Genomic DNA, 7,240 nt, shown 5'->3' on the forward strand with positions numbered 1-7,240 from the left:
AATGCTTTTAAATGTGTAAAAGCTTTGAACGTGAAAAGCCAGTAGAGGCCCAACAGTATTTTTCTTAGCATTACTCGAGGTGCAGGCTTGAATCGTCTTTTGGGGAAAACCTTTTCTTTTTCAGTTGAATTTCGAAATGTAACTTGGAGCTTGTACAAGGTTGGTTCTCATGTATTTCTGTTGCAGGTGCAAGGCCAAGGAGCTTGTTAGGTAGAATGAGCCTTTGTTTAGAAGTTAGGATAGTAGTAGTGGAAATGAAGGGAGAGCCTTGGAATTCAAGACTGCAACATTTGGCAAGGAAGGTGCCTGGGACCAAAGGACACAGCAACGGTTTTTGGATGATGACGGAGCCAGACTGGAAAAATCCATACGCTGGTACCTGCCTCAAGGGGAGTAGCTGAGGCATGCCAACTGTTTTTGGGATTTTGTATTAGGGAAAGTCCCCTGAGGGTGGAGAGCTAGTCTTGGGTTAGGCAGTCTTTGAGGTCAGTTGGAGATGTAGTTGGAGGGAACTAGGCAGGAGAATAGAAGGAGCATCTTAGAACGAGCTCAGTGGCTTAGGCTACTTACTGATGCATGGTGAATGTACTTCTTAGGAAGTCTTCACGGCTGACATCTTATTCTCTTGCCTGACGTTAATGCTAAGTAGGGATGCCGTTTAGCGTTAGTGTAGGGACAGGCTAACTTTCTTTTCTTCCCTTTTGAACGAATGCAGCTAAAGCTTCAAGCTGGATCGGTTATCATTTGCCTGATGCTTCTAGAAATAACTCTGCTCATTATATTGAGTCGTCTGAGACTCTTGCGTAGGATTATGTTTGTATTAGTGGCAGTCTATTTCTTGAACCACTTGCTGAGGTATTTTGTATATTTAGTTGTTTTTGGCTATGTAACAAAACTCATAAAATGTTTTTTCAGTAGTCAGTGGTTCTTGAGTTGGAGTTAAACTGGTTCATTCTAAAAGTTGTTATGATTAATGTTGTTCTCCCCTTCACACTTCCTAGCAGACAATACAAATCCAGTCGACCTAGGATTCTAGAGATTGGTAAGAAAATCTAGTATAGAATCCCACCTTCCCAGGCAGTGCGCTCTTTAAACTCCGGTAAGGCGTTGGGGCCTAATGGGATCACAATTGAGCTTTACAAACTTCGACCCAATAGAATTGCCCCCTACCTGCGGCGCATTTTCATTGAAGCCCGGGAGAAGGGGATCCTGCCCTATGATCATAGGGTGGCCTCTATAGTGATTATTCATAAGGAGGGCAAACCAAAATCTTGTTGTGCTTCCTATACGCCTATTTCGTTAATAAATGCGGAACCAAAGATCCTTGCCAAGATCCTGTCTAACAGATTGATTAAGGTTATTAGTGGCTTGGTACATCCCGACCAATCGGGTTTTATCCCCCATAGAAATACGGCCCTCAATCTGCGTCGGCTGCACGGGGTGCTCGCCAGGGCTCACACCCTGATGGAACCCACTGTAATAGCATCGCTAGATGCAACAATGGCCTTTGATACGATATAATGGCCCTAACTGTGGGCTGTCCTTGCTAAATTTGGCTTTGGCTCTGATTTCATCTGCTGGGTCCGCTTGTTATATGCTGAACCTCTTGCCCAAGTAATTGTGAATAACCGGGTCTCATCACCATTTCATCTTGGACGGGGCACCCGGCAAGGTTGCCCCCTTTCTCCCCTTCTGTTCTCTCTGGCTATGGAACCGTTGGCTGCCTGGATCCGCTGGGAGCCCTCGGTCCGAGGTATCCGGTGGTTGCCACAGTGGGAGGATAGGATCTCCCTGTATGCAGACAATATTTTACTTATTTGGCCTCACCTAGGAGATCTCTGGATGCGGTTTGCGACGTGTTGTCTTCCTTCGGAAGGAACTCGGGTCGTTCCATAAATTGGGGTAAATCGTTGCTATTCGTTCTAAGTGGGGACGCCCCGATTCCCTCCGCGAAACTGCCCGATCCAAATAGCTGTGGATGGGTTTAAGTATTTGGGGATATTTATCTCCTTGGACCCCCCGGTCTGTTATGCTAGGAATCTCCTTCCCCCCTTGGTCCGATTGCGCAGTGATGTAGCCTGCTGGAGGAGACTTCCTCTCTCCCTGCTTGGACGAGCGACTCTCTTTAAAATGATGTCTTTGCCCCGCTTTCTTTATGCCCTGCAAAATACGTTAGACATTGTGCCAGTGAGCTATTTTTGAGAGATCGAGAGATTACAACGTAGTCTGTTGTGGGATGGTAGACCCCGGATCGCATTGGCTAAATTGACGCTTCCATGGTATGACGGCGGGATCGCACTCCCTGATATCAGGCGATATTATTGGGCCTCACAACTGGCAGCCATTAACCTTTGTACTTATGGATCCCCTACTAACCCTGGATATGCAATGGATAGATGGATAGATGGCTTCTCCCTGGGAACTCCTATAGTCGAGCGCTGTATGCCAGATCGGTGGGGAGTGGTTTGACAGGACCAACTAGGCATGCGGTGCGGATTTGGCTTGATGCCATCAGCTCTTTGGGATGGAGGAACCGCATGACGCAGGCTACCCCGCTTTTTGACTCCGAAGAGTTGGGCAAGCTTTGGAACAAGTGGGATCTGATAGGGATCTCTACTATCGGTACAGTTTTGGTTAAGGGGAGGATTAAGACGTTTGAGGAATTGCAAACTGAATAGAAATTGGGGAAAACTGAGTACTTTCGCTATGCGCAGGTCAAGCATGCGTTGATGGCGGGCCTGCAGGTGGAGGAAGACCTCCCTGAGGCATCTCCTCTTGAAGATAGAATTTTGGATGGTCACCTGCCCGAGAAGACTATTTCCCTGATTTATAAAAAATTGATTAATCATAGGGCAGATCTCATGGTCAAGCTAAGGGACTGGTATTGCACTTGATGACGAGGACTGGCAAGCTGCGATCTCTTCACCGAAGGTGGTCGCAATCCCAGCGCGCTTTCGCCTTGTTCAGCTGAAAATATTGCACAGGGTTTATGTCACAGGGCCCGCCTGGTTCGGATGGGACTGTCAGAGACGGGTTTGTGTAAAAGGGGTTGTGGCTCTGTGGGTACTTTTCTTCACATTATTTGGGAGTGTCGTACTGTGGTCGAGTATTAGAGTGGGGTGCATGATGTCATGCGAGAAGTTCTGGGAGTCGCTGTGTTGCCAGAAGCATGGAGATGCCTCCTGAATATTTGGGAACCTACGGATCTAAATGTGGCGCAGACCAAGTGGGTAACTTTAGGTAATATAATTGCGAAACGGAATATAGCACAGAGGTGAGGGTCTGAGAGGGTGCCGACCATTGAAGAATGGACGGAGAACATGGATTGGTGTATGTTCCGAGAAAAAAACTGTTTATGTGACAAGGGGCCGCCCCAGAAAGTGGACACCTGTGTGGGGGCTGTGGAACCGTTACAGGGGGGACATTTGTGTGCCACCTGTGGATGCACCCATTGATATTCCTGCCTCTCCGTGATTGTTTATGACTATGTATTGTGTTTACTGCCTTCCCCTCCCCTTTCCCTTTGTCGGATGGTGATCGATATGGGAGAATGTCTCCCCCATGTACTGTTGTTATTTTTTTTGTTTTTATGCCTTGTGTTAATAAAAAAAGAAATATAAATAAAAATAAAAAATTACATAGGTCTGTCTCATGAATTGTGGTCTTCTTTATTTTTTTGAACCAATTTTTATTTTCAACAAAATTGTTTCGGTACATGGCATTATCAAAGCTGTATTAAGGCTTCCAATACATAACTCCAACATCTCTACAACCACATCATAATGAGCAAAGGTTACATCATTTCGCTGCTTCTGGTCAGTGTCCAACCAACTGTGAGGTATATCACGAGGCTGAGGAAATACATACATCGGTAAAATATGAGATGATTGAGGCCAAGCGGACATATCTCTCTTAGTTTGTCGATGGAGAGGGCTCAACTATATCTATTAGCAGGGACATCAGAGTGTGCCTTTCACGCCGCAATTCTATAGTAGTTGAGTGCAGTTGTACCCTCTGTATTTATTCCACTTCCCCCATTTATGATTCCATTTCCTGGGGCAACCTCGTCCCTTGAACATAGCCTTCTCTGCAATCATTGCACTGTCCATGTCTTTGGCCCAGTCGCGTAAAAGTGGGACCATGTCCACCATCCATTTCTGTGCGATGTTAAGTTTCGCGATGGCCCAACCCACAGAGGCCCACTCCTGCTCCTCCTGGGAGAGGTAAGTAGTCTCCCATATATTAGGTAGGCAGAGTTGTGGAGCTTATCACATGTCCTTTCCATATGGCGTGTGACGTTTTCCCAATAGTACTGAATTTGTGGGCATTCCCATAGTATGTGAACGAAGGTGCCAGTTTGATTACAATGACGGAGACAGAGTGGGTCAGGCCGCCTACCCAGTCTAAACAGGAGTTTAGCATCAAAATAGACTCGGTGGAGGATTTTCAGTTGGATGAGCCGCACTCTCATGGGGATAGCTACATCCTTGGGGGAGGCCAGCACGTCTCGCCTGTCCTCGTCATCTATACTTCCCAGGTCTGTTTCCCAACCCGCACTTAGTCTCTGCATCAGATCCACACGATTATTTACCAATTTTTTTTTATAACTGAGGGATATCGCCTTGTGGTCCATGGGGTCTAATATCAACCGGTCTTCTAGGGGGAAAGACTCAGGGATTGGGATCCCCTTTGGCATGCCGACGAAATGGCGTGACTGATCTGGAGGTATCTGAAGGTCTCTGTGTGTGTCAATTGGTACTTTGTCTGAAGGTCAGCGAATTTGGCTAGCTTCCCTTTCACCCACATGTCTCCTACCGTGGATATCCCAATTGTGTCCCATTTATCAAACCCAGGGCATTTACTAAGTGATCCCAATATATCCGGTTCCCAGAGTGGAGTTACTTTAGTCAAAAGGGTATGCCAACCCCCACTTCTTTGTGACTCCATGCCAAACCTCAACCGTACGGGCTGGCCAGTCAAGCTAAGCTTATGGGGATTGGTATGTAGTTCCCTATTTTAGCTGCCCTGCCCCATGAGACAGTGATCTGTATGAAAATTGGGGTCATCATGTGGGCCAAACACCCATCTATTTATCATGAAGGCCGCTGAGCACTCTATATAGCCGTGTCCCTCTGGGGGTTCCACATGTGAGCCGGCCATTTTTTTGGTCGTATCGACGGCCCTCAGGACTGCATATGGAAGTGGAGAGGCAGGCAGGATAAGGACCATGTTGGGCTCTAGGGCCGCGGGGAAGCCCGCCCCAGTTCTCCAAGCCCTGTGCAACTGTGGGTGATGGCGGCAATGCAGGAAATCGGCCTCAGCCGGCGCCAGATTTATGCCCCTCCTCGGCGTTCACCAACTTGCCGAGATGAACCACAGGATGTCTCCTGTGTGCTCGTCTGCCACTTTCGACCCCAGCCACGGCGTTGCGTAGATCTCGTCCGCCAAGGAGCGACACCCTCCTCCCGCTTTGTCACGTTGGGCAGAGCGGGCAACTGCAGCAGCCACACAAGGGCCTCTCTGATTTTTCCCACTTTCGTATGCTTTCTGGGCAGTAGCAGCAACCTTCATTAAACCCCTCAGGAACGAGATTAGGTAGGGCGGATGAGTTTAAATGGATATTTCGGGAGTGGTGCAGCGGAGCTCAGCTACTGTGCACCCATTCCCGTCTGCAGTTGGCTACACCCCCGGATTGTGGTCTTCTTGGACTGGTAGGGGTGCCCAAAGTGTTACCCTCAGAGTGGTGGAAGGGTACAGCCTTCACCAGGTATTAAGCAGCGAAGCGCGGTGGTGGCAGCATACTGTGTAGTGATTACTGGTAGTGAACAGAAACTTTTTACCCTGTGTCACTGGAGTGAGGTCTACAGGCTCACTCACCTTTTCAAATGCTTCTTGGCACTGTGCTTAACTCACCCTTGGGCTACATCTGGTAAGTTGTGGAATGATGCGCAGGAGTAGTGATTGTGTTAAATGTGTTAATTGTATGTGTGCCTGGAAAGGGTACAGTACAAGAATGGAGCAGTACTGTGCAGTGCATGTGGTTAGCTCATATGTTGGGTATGTACTAGCCAAATGCTGGTATGCTGAGAGGAATACATTACATGAAGTAGTGCTGTGCAGAGCAAGTGTGGATCAAGCATGGGCTGAGTGTAGGTGTGCTTGTGTGGAGTACAATATGAAGCGTGAAGAAATGTGCAGAGCACACATAGTGAGTGTGTGTGTGTGTGTGCTGGCAGTGTGTGCGTTTGTAAAGAGCACACCCTGGTTAAATATAGCAAAGCTTCAGTGCTTAAAAGTGCATGCAGACAGTGTGTGTGCTGGATGCATGGGTACAAAGCATGGAGGAACAGTGCTGGTCCGGAAGTGTTTACAACAAGGGGTGGTGAGGGACAGAGTCTCTGAATTAAGCAGAAAGCTCTCACCCAGTCAAGAGATCAGGGCTAGATCCAACACCGTTTTTTAGCTCACTGCACCATCCCAGTTTCAGAACCTGGCTGTATGCAAATTAGTCTGTTCCTGTCCCAGTGCATGATGGGAAGAGGGCAAACCAAACTACAAAAGCCAATTCTTACACTGGGAAGGAAACAAGCTCCCGGGGACCGGTTTCTGGCATTACAGCCGTCTTCGGCCCGGTTTGCTTGAATCCTGATGGTGCAATGAGCAAGGGACTCATGTCTGAGTATACCCTTCCACGCTTAGGGTGGACAAAAATATTTACAATAAGGGGTGGTGAGGGACAGAGTCTCTGAATTAAGCAGAAAGCTCTCACCCAGTCAAGAGATCAGGGCTAGATCCAACACCGTTTTTTAGCTCACTGCACCAGCACCGGAAGTGTGCCATGAAAGCACACTGAGTGAGTTTTCCTGCAATGGTACATTGTATGTTTAACCCTGGGTTCTGTTTTGGGAAGCCCAGGCTTGCATGTTAAAGGCATGAGGAGAGGAGTCCACCCAGACAGATTAGTGAAGTGTTGGATTCCTATGAGCTGGGTGGGGTCTCACTGGAGGGAAAAGGAAGAGACTGCCTTTTCAGTCCAAAAGACTGCTCTTTGATTCAGTGATTGATCACAAGAAAGGGACCTGGACACATCTAAGGAAGGGAGATGGGGCTGAAAAGAGAATCATAAAGAATAGGACTCTCTGTGTGGGATTAACCTTGTAACACACATATCACTGAGGATGACATCCAAGGGTGAACTCTGATCACTCCCATGAATTGTGTTGCGGACAATCAGCTTCAG

This window comes from Lissotriton vulgaris, chromosome 2_1, assembly GCF_964263255.1.
Source record: "Lissotriton vulgaris chromosome 2_1, aLisVul1.2, whole genome shotgun sequence".
In the NCBI taxonomy this organism is placed as follows: domain Eukaryota; kingdom Metazoa; phylum Chordata; class Amphibia; order Caudata; family Salamandridae; genus Lissotriton; species Lissotriton vulgaris.